Source organism: Myxine glutinosa, chromosome 3 (assembly GCF_964187855.1).
Source record: "Myxine glutinosa chromosome 3, kmMyxGlut1.1, whole genome shotgun sequence".
Lineage (NCBI taxonomy): Eukaryota > Metazoa > Chordata > Myxini > Myxiniformes > Myxinidae > Myxine > Myxine glutinosa.
Window position 1 is genome coordinate 60,740,107 of NC_136263.1, and position 15,164 is coordinate 60,755,270.

Genomic DNA, 15,164 nt, shown 5'->3' on the forward strand with positions numbered 1-15,164 from the left:
ATTCTGGTGCAACGAAGAGTCAGAATTAATGGAAACGAGTCCTTAACTGACATAGACTAAGAATAACTAGCAAGATGTCCTATAGTTGTCTACGTGAGATGCGGTGGACCTGGATGCGACATTTAATGGGGGAAATAGGGGGAGGTCGGGTCTACAGAGTGTTGTTTACAGAAAATGGGACTAGGGAATGGGGGATTGGGGATAGTTGGGAAGTATGGAGGAAATAGGGGAATATTTACAAGCGGATATGGATGGATGCCAATCTCATATCCGCAACAATATATATATATATATATATATATATATATATATATATATATATATATATATATATATATATATAATTATATATATATATATATACTGAAACGCAAAAGAAACTTACCACCTTTGAAACCTTTAAATATCAACAATAACACTGCGTGTAGTAAATGTGTGAACTTATTTGTGGACAATAGTATCCTCACTGTCAGACAAAACGGTCACGGATGGTCACTTGAACCTTCAATGGTCACTTCATAGCACAGCTGTTGAACAGCCGTTTTGACTGTCAGTGATTAGCCAAGGGGTACGGGATGATTTTAATGAGCTGCACGTGATGTCTTGATATTGGCTTTTAAAAGGCCAGTGCAAAATGGGCATTTCAATCAACATGCCACGATTGTCAAGGGATCAACGGCAGCGTGCCCTGGGCATGCTGCAAGGCGGACTGAGCTACTGTGAGGTGGCACGTCGCCTTGGCTGTTCACACCAGACGATATCGGCCCTGGTGGACAGAGACACCCTCCACAACTCTGCAGATGACAGACCTCGATCAGGGAGGCCAAGAGTCACCACTGCAAGGCAGGACAGGCAGATGGTCCGAAGTCACCTGCGGGATCGATTCCGTCCAGCATCCCGCACTGCGGCAGAAACTCCGGGGCATGCAAACCCACGGATCTCCAATGATACTGCACGAAGACGACTGCATGACTATGGTCTGACTGCCAGAAGACCATACAGAGGCCCCGTGATGATGGCTGCCCATCGCCGCAACCGACAGAGATGGTGCCAGCAGCATCAGCGGTGGACCTTGGCGCAGTGGAACGAGGTCGCTTTCAGCGATGAGTCAAGGTTCTGTGTGGACAGTCCTGATGGGCGTGAGCGTGTCTGGAGAAGAACTGGTGAGCGATATGCCGATTGTTGCGTGCGTCAACCCAACAGGTGGGGTGGCCCAAGTGTGCTGGTGTGGGCCGCCATATCAGGCCGGTACAGGATGCCACTGGGGGTTGTGGATGGGAATCTTAACGCCCAGCGGTATGTGGATAACAGCCTGCGACCTCATCTGCTGCCATTCCTGCTAGACCACCCAGAACTGAGAACCTTTCAGCATGACAACGCTCGTCCCCATGCTGCTCGCTTTACCACTGCATTTCTCCAAGGCGAGAACATCAACACCATGCAGTGACCTGCGCTCTCCCCTGACCTGAATCCCATAGAGCACCTGTGGGATGAGCTTGGGAGACGCGTAGTTGGCAGGGCCAGGACACGGGCAGAGCTGCTTCAGACATTGAGGACTGAGTGGGACAGAATCCAGCAGCAATCCATCCAAAGACTGGTAGGCAGTATACGCCGACGATGCACTGCCTGTATCCAAAACAATGGTGGCCACACACGCTATTGAAAGGGGACTGACATTGCACCCTGTGCTGTTCTGTACTGTAGAACAAACTGATGAGATGATGTATCTTGGTCAAAAACTTGACATGTCATCAATAAAATGCCAATGTTTCAATTAGCAATTGTTGGTTTGTTTTATTTTGAACTGTTACAATTTTATTACATTTCAAACAAGTGGTAAGTTTCTTTTGCGTTTTCGGTCTTTTTGAAGTTGGTCAAAATGGTCAAATTTTTCGGTCAAAATGCCCATTTTGCACTGGCCTTTTTAAAGCCAATATCAAGACATCACGTGCAGCTCATTAAAATCACCCCGTACCCCTTGGCTAATCACTGACAGTCAAAACGGCTGTTCAACAGCTGTGCTATGAAGTGACCATTGAAGGTTCAAGTGACCATCCGTGACCGTTTTGTCTGACAATGAGGACACTATTGTCCACAAATAAGTTCACACATTTACTACACGCAGTGTTATTGTTGATATTTAAAGGTTTCAAAGGTGGTAAGTTTCTTTTGCGTTTCAGTATATATATATATATATATTATACAGTATAAATGTTACGTTTATGGGGGGAGGTTAGGTAGGGAAGGTAGGATTGCATAGGAATAGTATGGACCATGTGACATGTGGTAGCATTTTGATGTGCATAAGCAGGGAAAATGTAGCTTAAGATTGTGCTTAAATGTGTACAATATGGAGGGTTGTGCCGTGTTCATTAGTATTTGGGCTTACGATTAACTTCCCCTGTTTCATAATACCTCCTGTAGCCATTCCCACCAATTATAAAATCGACCGGCCACTTGTAGTCACCCCTGGCCAATTGTCCAACCAGCCGGCCAATTCACATGCTCCACCGAGACACCACAGAGCAAAGACACGCATAAAAGAGACAGAGTTATAATGGTTTGAAGGACAGGAGGCGGGGCCATCAAGCCACACCCCGAGTGATGCGGCCCGATGAAGTGTGTGTCGTGCGAGGGGAAAGAAGGTTTGAGAATCTGCGGCTAGTGGAGGAGGCTCGTTTTTGGGCCGTCTCGGGTGTGCTGGTCGCTCGCAGGATGTGTTCGTTGTTCTTTCCCTAAGAGGAAGCATTCTATTTATCGCATCAAAAGATTGAGGAGCATTGAACACAAGAGAAGAGAACGCAGGCCGTCTTCCCTGCTCATCCTGGGCGTCCGCGGTGCCTTCGGTGTTCTGTTTGGCCGCCATTTTCCGGAATTCCTGTTCATAACTTCGAAGACTACTGACCCCTACAACATCCATTTGACCAGCTGAGTGCCAGAAGTCTTTTATTTTCTTATTCCACACTATGTGTGTGTGTGTTTTTATGTTTGTGAGAGGATCCTCGAGTTAGATTTTATTACCTCAGTATTTATTTTCAATATTCTCTTTTCGTGACTTGCTTCCTTGTACTGTGCGACCCCACTATTCGCAGGGGATACGTTCTTGGAAAATCCACAAATTGTGAAACCACGAATGGCAGGGCATTGTTTCAATGGAAAAAGGGGGGAGAGGTTCCCGAGTCACGAAAATCCACGAATAGAGAGGGCCAAACCACAAATGGCGAGGCAAATCCCACGAATGTCGACGATAATCCGCGAAGGTCAATGAAAATCCTGCGAATGTATGCCGCGACATTGCTTCAATAGGGAAAAGGGGGATAGGTTATAGGTTCCTGGCGGTTCGATTCATAGAGGAAGTTTTTTAAAGTTTAAAATGTTTTCAACTGCAAATGCATACGATTAGTTTCATAAAAAATGCTTACAAATTTTTAAAAACGACAACACCAGGTACCATTTCCAGTTTATTGAAGGCATGTGCTTACAGTTTATTAAAGGTGCTTATTGCTTAACAAGCTTAACGATACCGTATCGTGAAACAAAAAAAAAAAAAAAAACACAACACCATCATGTACCATTTAAATTTTTTATTTTACAAACACACACAACTTTCAAATGGTGATGATGGTGATGAATTAAAATCCCATGAATTCCTCGAACTCTGAGGATGACCCAAATGATAGTCCTGCAACATCATGCACTGAGGTAGAGGCAGGAGAGGCAGCAGTTGAGGATGCTGGTGAGGACACTGAGAGGGCAGCAGGAGAGGGTGCTGGTGGTCTTGAAGTGGAGGGAGCAGGGTGAAAGAAATGGGCAATGGAGAGCTGCCTGGTAGATTGCCGCAGGTTTCGATGCAGCCCTTTGTAGGGTAGAAGCAAATCATCCAAGCCCCTCTTGAACTTGAGGTACCTCTCCATGACTGGGTCAGCATCTTCCAACTTGTCGACAAGCACCCGCATGCCATACAGCAACTCACCCAGGAACTGGACTGTGAGGTTAGCCCTCGGCACCTCTTCATCACTGCCCGCCTCCTCCTCATAGGAAACCGTTATAATGGCCTTCAACTCATCCTCAGTGAGGTTGTCGCCATGTGAGGCAATGAGATCCTCCAACTCCTAAGGCTGCATGTCATCAAATCCTTCCCTCACAACTGCGGTGCCAACCCGACAATCACATGCCTCTCCTCCATGTTATCGGGAAAGCCAGTAAAGTTTCTGACTGCCTGTGGCCACAGGTTGCGCCAGCACGCGTTGATGGTGGAGGCTTTCACCTCATCCAGCGACTCATTGATTACGCCAATGCAGTGGGCAATGTTGAAATCCTTCCAACACTGCCCGACGGTGAACCCTGGGTCAGACTCCATCGCATCCAAAATGCGGCGAAAGGTGCGACGGGTGTAATGTTTTAAATGTTGAAATCACACCTTGGTCGAGTGGCTGGATGAGGAAGGTGGTGTTGGGCGGCAGGAAGATCACCTCAACATTTTGGTGAGCCACGTCCAGGTCCATGGCATGGCCAGGAGCGTTGTCCAGGAGCAAGAGAACCTTGAATGCAGTGTTTTTGCCCACCATGTACACTACCGGTCAAAAGTTTTAGAACATCTCAATTTTTCCAGTTTTTATTGAAATTTAAGCAATTCAAGTCCAGTGAATAACCTGAAATGGTACAAAGGTAAGCAGTAAACTGCTCGAGGTTAAAAAAAATAGTTTAGGTTCGCAAAAACGGGAAAATAATGTAAATTGCACAGTTATATTGAATAAAAAGGCCTTCTTCAGGGAAAAAGTAATGGGTTAACAACTTACAGCTGTTGTTACGGATCCGTCACTTCCGCTGGGGTAGTTTTCACCCACTGGACATGTTTCTGATATTATGTATTATTATTATTTTCAAAAGGTTTATTATTCACGAACGGTTATTAAAAGTTAAAAAGGATAACTAAGTGAAACAGGAAACCGAACCGGAAGACAAGGAGGTGAGGAGGAAGCGGCGCGAGCAAAGTGGGAGAAGACGCGTGACGTCAGCGCTCCGTAACGAGCAAGGTCTAACGAAGGTCGCGAAGGAATTTTGACTTCCCTGAAAGGACATCCTGCGGTAGGAGTTATCGCTGGGAGTGTGAAATCTGCGTCGTCAGGTTTTGGGCGCTGAGATTCGAGACGAATCCTCGCCTGGTCGCCACGACTCAAGTACGAGCCGTCGGCCATTTTGGAACCTCACGCTTCGCTCACCGAAAATGTTCTTGCTAAGCATTTGCTTTTCTCTGCATCCTGTCGTCTGTCGGGGATGTGTGTGCACAAACGCTGTGTTTGAAGAGTACGCTGCGGTTCGCTGATTGAACTGTGAACGGGCACATCGAGTTTGCCTCTGGTTTCGGACCACGTGACCTGCTACGTTTTTCCTACGTTACGCCTATGCCTCGTCAGCATCCACGGAGTGCGGGTCTCGATTCGACCTCGCTCTGACACTAGCGGGAGCGAATCACCTTCGCCTTGGGAAAAGTTATAGAGACATTGAGGAGTGTCCTTTCACTCGCTGGCAGCGCAGTGAGTCACCTGACTTTATATAAGATATATATGGAGTGCACTCTTAATGGCCATCTGTTATACCGTTATTCCTGTGTGTGATTTCTCATACAATTTTGTTCATTTATAATCATTGGTGTGGTTTCACTATTGATTTTCAACACAGGGTAATATATCTTTCTGCCGGGGCTCCTCTCGGGGTTCGGAGGTTACCGAGACCAGGAGATTGTAGAGGACTGCGTAACAGAAATTGGGGGCTCGTCCAATTGACAATTGGGTCTTCGTCCAGGATCTAAAATTCCCTAAATTTAGTCCGAGAAAGAATTCCCTAACATTCCCAGAATTCCCAAATTTGGAACTTTTTCCAACATTCCCAAATTTTTCCAAACAAAAATATAAAAAAATTGTTTTTTTAAAAATTTATTGTGTGAAGGTCAACAGGTGTTAACAGTAGTCACCATGGAGTTTGACGCAGAGAAGTTTGCAACGACCCCTAGTGAGGCACAGTTCCGAGCGTTACTAAAGTTGGAACTCTTGATATTGGGCAAACATTTTAGCTTGGAGGTCTGAGCTAAAATGAAGAAAATAGAGATGCAGACAATGGTGATAGAATCTATGGTGGAACGAGGAACATGGAGAGAGGGAGCCTTGGATTGGTTACCAGAAGAACAAGAAAGTGTGGAGCTCCAAAAAACGGAGATGCAATTGAAGAGCCAGGAAAGGTTAGAAGAGAAAAAAAGCAGAGGAAAGGAAGGTAATGTACTGTACTGCATGGTATGAAATGTACTGTATGGCATTAATCAAAACCAATATGGAAGTAGAGATCTTGACATCATATTACTCGTTGGAATTGGAAAACGAAGCAGATAGACGATTTCGTAAATGAATGTCAGGAATTTGCACGAACGTGGTAATCTCTTGTTCACCTGGTCACAGCCCCGGGCTAGAGCACCCTCCTATTGTGAGGCAAATGGAACTCCCAGCAGGAGGGGAGCTAGTTGGTGCCAGGAAGGTGAGCGGGATGACTGAGCAACATTTCTGCGGAGAAGGGATTAAGATTTAGCGCACGGAGGATTAACACGAGTGTGCCCATATAAACGAGAGCAAACTTTGAGTCAGGAGCACTTGTCATCAGAATCTCTGCCCAAATGGAACGATCGAGTACGGAACAAGGACAGCGCAGAAGACCGACCAAAGAAGAACCAACGACTTGAATTACCAAATTCGTTATTGTATTGTAGTTCTTTATTATATTGAAACAAGTGAATTATTAGTTAATAAAGCATTGCTTTTGTAAAAGCTGTTTGGTCATATCGGAGCCTCCTGAGTCATATAATATTCCCGAACAACTTGGTGGCCCGTACGGGGATCAATTGGACACCGACAAGATCTTTCTGAAAGGTAAGCATGTTCTTGTTCTTGTCCAATATGATGTACGAACGTGGGAATAGTTATTCTGTATATACATGGAGGATGTGGTGTTTGGGCTTCTCCACGCACCATTGGTGCACGAAAGCCCTGATAAGGAAAATGTAGATGAGACACCTTTTGCTCAGGTGCTGTGCAGCGCTGCACAAAAGATCCATATGAGTGGGGCCTGGGTGCTGTGTAATTAATTAATTAGTACACAAAGAACCAATTACTAGGGTGCTGAATAAACACAAAAGATCCATTGTGATTTATTGTGAAAGATCCATCCAGCACTCCCGGTGCTGTGATTTATTCAAAGAACCAAATTTTGTAAGAATTAAGATATGATTTGTCGACATTATAAATACTGTAATATATGTAACGATTTTTATAACGATCGTCCGAGATAAAGTCCTACAAAATGTCTGCTCGTTCCTTTTTCCTTTGAGTCGTAATCCTGTTGAAATCTCATTACAAATGCGGAAGTTAGTACGCCAGGGAATGATCGAGGTCCTTGATGGCAAATCAGGAATAGTGAATGAGCAGACAGTCACGGATGGAACATCGACAAACGATTGTAGCTATTATTCGTGTTTTTCTAATGATTTCTGTAAATACGTATTTTTCCTGCGCTGTGTAATTCTTCTGACACGCGCCACTGATGTGCGCGAAGCGAAGCGAATGTCTGCCTGCATTCACCTGTGTAATTGAGACTGCGTCTTTGCGAAGATTAGTGCGTAGTCACACGAATACGCTGGTTATTAAGGGCCTTGCTGTGAACTGGGAGCAGGTGGACCATGAGTGCACCATGGGACCATCTGTTTCCGAGTCGTGTAAGGCCTGTACACTCGTTTACACACTCGTACACCTGTGTAGCACTTACAACGTACTTTTGAGTTGCCCGCCCAAATGGTGGAGGACTCGCTTGGCATGTGAGAGAGGGCGGGAAATGGAGATATATATATATATATTTCTCCCAATTTGTGGTATCACAACGAAACGGCTTATATCTTTGGAACGGCTGGTTGGATTTAGACAAATTAAACGGAATTGTGTAGGACGAAAGCCGTGGGTCCAAGGTAAGAAAGGGGAAAAAAAAAAAAGGTGGAGGAGAGGGGAAAAAAAATTCCCGCCAATTTTATAACACCTAAAAATCGTTCGATCAACATATAAATTAATGACAGACAACGCCATCTCATGCCGGTCCAGAATTATTATGAAAGATGGCGATTGAATGAAAATTAAGGATTTTTGAAATGGTATGGTGTGTCAGAGATATGGGTGAAACTTTTGTGTTTGCAGGTGTGCGTGACATTTGCTCAGGTAGACAGGTGCACCTGTTAAAATTAGGCTGCGCGTACCTTGGGTGTGAATGTAAAATGCGTTTGTTGTTTTACAGACAGGCTGATAACTAACATTCACTCGGATGGGGGTTGAAGCTGACCTTCATATGAATGAATTTATTTATGACAAAAGGATGCAAAAAAAAAAAAAAAAAGGAAAAAAAAAGGTGACATCACTAACAGGAATGGCCGAGTATTTTGATCTCGCAGACATTCTGAGTGACGACTCAGAAATGTCCCAAAAGATGCCAGCCTTTCTGTGTGTTGGTTTCTTCTGTTGAGCACCAAAATCTGTCTTCCAAATTTTGTCTGTGCCCATCACTAAGCTTTGTGACATGCTTCACGCTTAATGAAAGACAATAATTAAGTGCTTTTGTGGAAAGGCAATGGCAAACCACCCAATGTCACCACTTTCATGAGCTCAGAGAAATAAAAAATTCCAAATTCCACTCTGCTGGCTCAATTGAAATCGGCAGCAGAGTGAGAATCAACAGACAATGGAACAGCTAGCGACGAGTGTTTGTGAGTGGCAACCACCCTCTGGTCGAGGCTCATAGAAAAATTTATACTTATTGATTCGGCACGCTTACAATAGAAATTAATGGCGAGGGTTGTGGTTGGGTCCATTTTGCGAAATGAACGTTCTTTGAACAAATTAAATGGTAAAATAATGAAAAAGTATATAATTGTTTACTCTCTGAAACTGGGTATAGTATGGAACTCTGGGTGTAGTTCTCAAATCACACTGGGTTGTGACTTGAAGAATGAGTTGGAGTTGTGATGGGATGTAAGGATGTGAGGTGAGATTGAGTTATGGAATTGATTGCTTTCAACAATGCAAAGGGTGACAAGATATGGGATTGTAATGGAATTGTAATGGGATAAATATAGAAGATGTTTGTTTTTGTCAAGAGGAAGTGACAATTGGCTGAGAAGTCACCGAGGCCGGGTTTTGGCCTTTGACAGCAGAGAAATTGTGTTCTGACAGCAAAAGACTTCCAAATAATGGTTGTGGCTGGATTGCTTCAAGAGAAATGACATACTATTTATTTTAATATAAAATTTGGTGAATACTTGTCTAAAGCAAACAGTGACTTCTGGGATGACAGGGGTGTGGGGTATTTGGCATCGCCAGGCTAGCTTATTGGTTTAGGAATGTTTAGAGGTCATTACAATGTGATAATTACTTGTGTGATCATTTGTGAAATTTCATGAACAGATATGTGAAATGGATCTAATTTGAGTGAGTATGAGAAAATTTGGTGCAGGATTCGTGGAATGTTCAAGGCCGGACATGATCATTGGGAATTCAGTTTGCTGATAAGTAAATCCAATTTTGAATTTCAAGTAAATCGAATGAAAATTAAGGATTTTGAAAATTGTTGTTCACTTTGGCCTAAGTTGAATAAATAGTTGTTGGTTCAATTTCAGTTTGCTGATAAGTAAATCCAATTCAAATTTCAAGTAAATCGGATGAAAATTGAGGATTTTGAAAATTGTTGTTCACTTTGGCCTAAGTTGAATAAATAGTTGTTGGTTCAATTTCAGTTTGCTGATAAGTAAATCCAATTCAAATTTCAAGTAAATCGGATGAAAATTAAGGATTTTGAAAATTGTTGTTGACTTTGGCCTAAGTTGAATAAATAGTTGTTGGTTCAATTTCAGTTTGCTGATAAGTAAATCCAATTCAAATTTCAAGTAAATCGGATGAAAATTGAGGATTTTGAAAATTGTTAGCGATTAATCAATTAATTCGTTGATTTTATAAATGATTTATTTAATTAAATTCCTAAGAGATACATCGTCGGAAGAAGCACTTACATATTGGTTATGCTATGAGCCAATTGATTAAGAAAGAAAAAAAAAAAAGAAAAAAAAACGTCTTGTGGCGGCCATGTTGGATTTCGTGAAACCCTTTAAAATGCATCCCTGCGTTCATTTTTCGATCGATTGAGGTGAAATTTTGAACAATAGGATCAGGGAGGGAAGAAATGGAAAATTTGAGGTATTAAAGTTACGGAACTCAAAATATCTAGGTTTGGATGTGCAGTCATTAAAAAATTGAGTCATTCATTGTTTTGATGATAATCCTAATATTTGATAAATATGTCTTTGGAAAATGTTCAAAATTTGTAAGGGGCCTTGCATGAGTCCAACAAAACAATTTTTCAGTTTAATGGTAGTTGGATTTTGTAAAAAAAAATATATACAGACATATATTAAGGGTAAATTGACAATTTTCTGATTGGATTAAGATATGAACATATATATGGTTCAATGTAACCACAGAAATAAAATAATATACAGAGTTGGGACATTTTGTAAACTTTCTGAATAATGAGAAAAGCCATAAAATTCATTTTATTAGGATTTGTCAAAGGAAATGGAAGTTATGTCTTTGGAAAAAAAATTGTTCAATTCGTGTTCAAATGATCAATGTTTATCACAAGTTATGATAAATTAATGGAATTAATGCTCCAAATTAATGGAATGAAATGTAAATCTTGAACCACATGGAAAACTGGCCTCACTGAAGGAAGAGTGGAATTATGTGATATTTATATTATTTTTAATGAATGGTGTTGATGTTTTATAAGGTGGATGAAAAGGGAAGGAAACGGTGCCCTGGGGGCATGCACCTGCTACATATACATGCACCTGTTCCATAGCTACTATCCGTACTGTTTCAGATGAGAAGTACAACGATATTGTAATCATTGCTGAAATGTCACAAATTTATTTTTTCAGATTGTAGATTATTTGAGGTCAAATGGGATTAATGTGTATGTTAAGAACATTTTGAAAAGAAATATGGATATATGGCATTACTAAAAAAGAAACCAAGCAATTGAGAGTTCTTGGGTTAATGGGATATAAATAAATGCATCTACAAATTGATGGTTTAATGACATTATAGGGTTCCAATGCAGAATGATTGCACGAACTTGAGAAAGAACTTTCAAGCCCTATGGGATAAATTGTGTATTACAAACTGGAGTTTCAAAATTTAGCATGCTGGAAGGAATTTTACAGTCCCATTTCAGGACCCAATGAACTGTTTAATATCTGCCATCAATTTTGGCTGTCTCATGAATGAAGGATGAGTTGCCTTTAGTGGTTGCAAAGAGAATTTGTGGAGACCAGGCAAAATTGGGAAAATATGTCAGATATGACCCTCGTACAGAACAGTGATTCATCAATTAACATGAGCTATGGATCTGAGGTGACGACCGATGATCTTCAATCTCAGTCAATGGATGGATCTATCCTGACATCATTGGGGAAAGGGCATGTGCAGGGAGTCATCTAGAGTGATTAATGTGATATTATTGATGAATATTGATAGATTAATTGAAATTGAATAATGGAATTGATGTAATGGAATTGATTTAATTGAATAAATTGATCGATTGATTGAGCAAAATGCGGTCTCAAGAAAGAAGCTTTGATATCTTGGTGAGATATTATCAGTGTGAAGACAACCTTGGAAAATTGAGCAAGATGGTGAGTCTATATATAGATATATATATGTGCGGTTACCATTGTGTGATTTTCCCTTTGACAGAGCGAGATACCTGTGGATTCACCCATTTCATACTGACCCATTTGGCTCATCTATTGATCTGTGAGATTGGGTTGTGCAAAAGCCACAGGTGAGAGAGATTCTCTGGAAATCACCGTGTGAACAGGTGGAGAGATCCTTCCTGGAGGTACGAGTGAAGCTTTAGAGGAACCTGGAACAAGCTACAACACATCCAACGCCACTTTGATAAAAGGTGGAACAGACCCCAGTAGATTTATTTATAGTATATATAGTACAGGTGTGTACAGGTGTATTCCAAAGCACAGATCCTAGTAATCTACCTGGTACATTGAGTGAATATTGAGTGTTATTCACATACAGGCAGAATGGGAAATGGAGCCTGCAAGAATACACAAGGACAACCAGAGATTCCACAAAAAGGTACTTGTACATATTATATGTACGACCGCTACGGTGAAGAGGCTATTAGAGAGGTTGAAAATTGGTATTTCTGGACAAAGGGACATGCTAAGGAGTTTCCAAGAGATGGTACATTTGACCGAAGTCGATTGGAAAGATTAGGACAAAAATTGAGAGCCAGGAAGAGACAGAATCTAACGGTAGACTGGCCTGCATTCCATCTTTGGGATGGTGAATCCAAACAACGGGAACAGCAAGAACGGATAACGGACCTAGAACGCAAAATAAAAAGGATACAGGATACAGTGGAGGAGATAAGTGCACAACTACCCCCGAAAATAGGAGTAGAAGTGACAGTTGTCCCATCTGATTCCCATTTGTCTCCCCAAAAAGGACGGTACAGAGAATTTTTTCGTGTTTCAGGAGATAACGAGAAACTGCAGTGGCAACTCAGGGATGTAGAGATACAGCCCAGCAATACAAGTGCACAGGTGCACAGACCAGGCAACGACAGAAACCGGTGTTTCGAGTGTGTAAAGATGGGACATTGGAGAAGAAGATGTCCGTATGTCAACAGGAAGACAAGTTCATGGGGCAAACCAAGATCAAGGGTACCAGTGCTTACTGGTATTGATATATAATAGGCTAATGTTATGTTATATTTGATATATAATAGGCTAATGCTGTCTGTCTGTCTGATCTGTCCCACCCTGAAAAACGGAAACACTCCTCAGAGAGAAAATCTTATTCAGGAAAAGTTGCTTCAAATTAATCTAAACATACGGAACATTTTATTTTTTTCAATCAGACAAAAAATTTTAACCTGCGTGGTGTTTAAAGTAATAGACCACTGCCTAGCTCCTGAATTTATTTTCTGTTAAGAAATGTGCTGCGATATCTTTGCTGTTAAGAAATATGATGAATATGGAATTTAACACGACTCTATACATCGATCAATATAATAACATGCTGCGCTGGTTCATCCAAGTTTGTTTGTACCATTGAATATCAATCATTGGTAGGACATCATACGGCCAACATGTTGCTCCTATGTGAAGCCAAAGACCTTTTCAGAACTGTCATATTCACAGTTGCCATGCGCTACCCATAAGTTTCCCGTCAGTGTAGAACAACCGATGGGACTGTTAAAAGTATCATCCAATATCAAAAGGTGGAAGCTGATAGGCATCACGGACTCACGGGCTTTGTGAAGTTATAGGCCTCATTCGTCAGGCCTCTGGTCAGTGCAATTGGAATCTATCTGCGATATTTAACCAGAGAGTATTATATATGCACATAGGGAGTGAACATGTTTTTGCTTCATACCCAGGTTATTTTTATTTTTTTTGGAAGTTATTGAGGCAGTCATCTGTTTCCAACTACTTTCTGAAAAAAAATCGACAGGAATCACACCAGAAAAGCCAAGTCATTATAAGGGTCTTTGTCCAAGTAATTCTGAGTATCTCACGACATTGTGAAAGAGGAGTCGTGGGGTGGGCAGAGATGTTAAGGAGATGTGATGGTGGGTAAGGTTTATGTTTATGTAAGGTGGGTAAGGATGATGTTTGGGTAAGCCCAAAAACGCTCATAAAATCCACCCATAACTTTGCCCTCAACATCGACGGTATCCCAGTATCCACCTCCCCTCACATCCGGAATCTTGTTGTCATCTTTGACCAAACCCTCTCCTTCGACAAATACACTAAACAGATCACAAAGACAGCCTTCTTTCACCTGAAAAACATCGCCCATCTCCGTCCATCCCTCTCCTCCATGGCTGCAGAAACCCTCATCCACGCCTTCATCACCTCCCGTCTGGACTACTGCAATAGCCTCCTCTATGGTTCACCCTCAACAATCACCAATAAACTCCAATACATTCAGAACTCCGCTGCCCGTCTACTCACCCATTCCCGGACCCATGACCACATCACCCCCGTCCTTTACAAGCTTCCCTGGCTCCCCATCCCCCAGAGAATCCAGTACAAAATCCTCCTCTTGACCTACAAAGCCCTCCATAACCTGGCCCCATCCTACCTGGCTGACCTCCTCTCCAGACACACTCCCAACCGTAACCTCCGCTCTGCTGGTACCAACCTCCTGAACCCCCCCCCCATCCGGACCAAATTCAGATCCTGGGGGGACAGGGCCTTCTCCATCGCTGCTCCCACCCTCTGGAACTCACTCACTACCTCACACCATCAGAGACTCCTCCTCACTCACCACATTCAAAACATCACTCAAGACCCACCTGTTCAACACTGCATTCAACATTTAACCCACAGCATTTAACCCCCGACTATCTCTTCTCCTTCTCCCTCCTTTTTGCTTTAAATATTTCCCAATTGATTCTTGTCTTTTGCAATTGTTTTTATGTTTTGCTATGCATTATGTTTTGCACTCTGTCAAAGCGTCTTTGGGCTTCCTGAAAAGCGCTATATAAAATAAATTCATCATTATTATTATTATTATTATAGGGCCAAAAACAATATATAGCAGGGTATCTCAAAATGTTATGGACGGATTTGGACGAAACTTGGTGGAGAGGTTGTGTGTTTGTGACGAGGACTAATCGATTCGATTTTGGTGAGGATCTGATTTTGGATTCGGATACGAGAAATATTTAATTTTATAAGTTATTCTTCACCATTGAAGGATTGGGCAAAAGCGATATATAACATGATATTTTAAAAAGTTATGGACGAGTTATGAATAAACTTGGTGGATGAGTTGGTTAGGTGACAAGAACAAGCCGATTCGATTTTGGTTCAGGTCCGAATCGAGATCCGGCCTATCATTGGGATACAAAACAAACTGTTCAGCCTTGGCGGAGGTATGTGCTCTACCGAGTGCCGTTCTAGTTTTTAAAGTGATACTTCATAAATGAGAGAGTGGGCCAAAAACAATATATCGTATAATATTTCAAAAAGTTGTGGATGAGTTATCACAAAA

The 15,164-nt window shown here is 42.0% G+C and overlaps 1 pseudogene; it reads left to right on the top strand.

Annotated features, from left to right (window-relative positions):
- Positions 1-3,642: 3,642 nt before the first annotated feature.
- The window catches only part of LOC137416130 (tyrosinase-like), a 46,453-nt pseudogene continuing 34,931 nt past the window's right edge, over positions 3,643-15,164 (top strand).